This window comes from Austrofundulus limnaeus, unplaced genomic scaffold (genome assembly GCF_001266775.1).
Source record: "Austrofundulus limnaeus strain Quisiro unplaced genomic scaffold, Austrofundulus_limnaeus-1.0 Scaffold1037, whole genome shotgun sequence".
NCBI classification, from domain to species: Eukaryota; Metazoa; Chordata; class Actinopteri; order Cyprinodontiformes; family Rivulidae; genus Austrofundulus; species Austrofundulus limnaeus.
Window position 1 is genome coordinate 29,083 of NW_013953439.1, and position 2,765 is coordinate 31,847.

At 38.2% G+C, this 2,765-nt stretch overlaps 1 protein-coding gene across 1 annotated transcript in view; it reads right to left on the reverse strand.

The window, feature by feature from the left end:
* LOC106533851 (multiple epidermal growth factor-like domains protein 9) overlaps window positions 1-2,765 on the reverse strand; it is a gene marked incomplete at its 5' end in the record, with an annotated part of 33,410 nt that overhangs the window by 6,790 nt on the left and 23,855 nt on the right.

Genomic DNA, 2,765 nt, shown 5'->3' on the forward strand with positions numbered 1-2,765 from the left:
TACTGCTACTACTACTACTACTACTACTGCTACTACTACTGCTACTACTACTACTACTACTACTACTACTACTACTACTGCTACTGCTACTGCTACTGCTACTACTACTGCTACTACTACTACTGCTACTGCTACTGCTACTACTACTGCTACTGCTACTGCTACTACTACTCCTACTACTACTACTACTACTACTACTACTACTACTACTACTACTGCTACTGCTACTACTACTACTATTGCTACTGCTACTACTACTACTGCTACTACTACTGCTACTACTACTACTACTACTACTACTACTGCTACTACTACTACTACTACTGCTACTACTACTGCTACTACTACTGCTACTACTACTACTACTACAACTACTACAACTACTACAACTACTACTACTACTGCTACTACTGCTACTGCTACTACTACTACTACTACTGCTACTACTACTACTACTACTGCTACTACTACTGCTACTACTACTGCTACTACTACTACTACTGCTACTACTACTACTACTACTACTACTACTACTGCTACTACTACTACTACTACTACTACTACTACTACTACTACTACTACTACTGCTACTACTACTACTACTACTACTGCTACTACTACTACTGCTACTACTACTACTGCTACTGCTACTACTACTACAACTACTACTACTACTGCTACTACTGCTACTACTGCTACTACTACTACTACTACTACTACTGCTACTACTACTACTGCTACTACTACTACTGCTACTACTACTACTACTACTGCTACTACTACTACTACTACTACTACCACTGCTACTACTGCTACTACTACTGCTACTACTACTACTACTACTACTACTACTACTGCTACTACTGCTACTACTACTACTACTGCTACTACTACTACTACTACTACTACTACTACTGCTACTACTACTACTACTACTACTACTACTACTACTACTGCTACTACTACTACACACCCCCATCATCAGAGAGGCTGGCGATGTTTCTGTGTGTTGATATATGGCTTTGTTTTTGCATGATAGAGCTTTATTTTGCACTTGTAGAGATGGCCTGGGTTCACTGACAATGATTTTCTGAAGAGTTCTGTTTTAAATGCAGGACTGCCTAAGGGGTTGAAATTCATGGTGGACATTCAACATCTGCAGAGATTTGTCCAGATTCTGAATCTTTTGATATTAGACTATAGATTTAGAAACCCCTGAATTTGTTGCAATTGTTAATTGAGAAAAGTTGTGCTCTAACTGTTGGATTATTTTCTCATGCAGTTGTTCACAAAGTGTGAACCTCATCCCATTCTTGTGTGTGAAGGACTGAGCCTTTCGGGGACGCTCCCTTTATACCCTATCTTGACACTCATGTGTTTCTAAGTAACCTGTTCTGTGGAATGCTCCAAACAGGTGATATTTTTGCATTCCTCAACATTTCCAGATATTTGCCAACTTCTTTGTAATTTGGGTTGTAAGATATTTTTTCTATATTTTCCTAACAGAGCACTTCGCTCTCAGACTGCAGGTTTACTTGTGGTTCCTSGAGTTTCTAAAAGTAGAATGGGAGGCAGAGCTTTCAATTATCAAGCTCCTCTCTTGTGGAACTAACTTCCAGTTTCTGTCTGTGAGGCTGACACTCTGTCTACTTTTAAGATTAGACTGACGACTTTCCTTTTTGATCAATTCTAGTTAGGAGTGAGTTATTCCTTAGTTCTGCTGCAATAGACTTAGACTGCTGGAGGACAACATTTCCTCACTCTACTTCACATGTTTCATTAGTAACATGTTTTTATTCCCATTAAAAAGTAAACCTGGACCAGACATCCTGTGTCTGTGTCTCTTAACTCCTCTGTAACCTTTTCTTGTCTGTTATAAAAACAAACTGAACTGAGGTTGAAATAAACTGTGAAAATGCAGCGTGAATGCTGAGTGCTGAATGACAATAAAATTTGTTGAGTTGTGAATTCAATAACAGCTGCACTTTTAATTTTACTTCAAATATCCGAAAAGAGAAATAAAAAAGTAGAAAAATAAAAAGCCGAGGTATTCATAAAGACTAAATGATGCAATAGGAGACATTAACTACAAAATAAATGATAAAAAGACAAACCAATAATTTACMTGGAGACAGAAGAAGTTGCATAAATAGACAAAATGAATGCATAAGATAAAAATGGTGCATAAAAAGACAGTAAACAAGTGGTTAAAATCAGACAATGGTCATCGTTACAGAGCCACAATGTTTCCGTTGTGTTTTATTCAGGGAAGCAACACATGGTCACAACATCCTGCATCAACAGGCTGATACAGGACATATGGAGCATATGGTGGGACATCAGTGGGGAAATTCAACTAACTACCTAACTCAAGAGCCAAAAACAAATGAAGAATACTAAAATGACTTAAAAAGACAGTGAAGATGCATAAGAAGACAAAATCATTACATAAAAACACAAATAAAAACACGTGACAAAGCTTGAAGACACAAATGTTTTGTCAGTCAAAGCTGTTGTTAAAAGTCTGAAGGAGGAAAGTTGAGGGTTCTCTTCCACATGAGGGGCCATGTCTCTGTGGCACTGACAGCAGCTGGACAGATGGAACAAGCTGCATCATGAGGAACTGACCACTACTTGTACTTGTATAGCGCCTTTCTACCCAACCAGGATACTCAAAGAGCTTCACACTACAATCTGTGTCCTCATTTACCCATTCACACAGCAACTCTATTAGGTCTCTACAAAGCTAACATGTACAATCATCT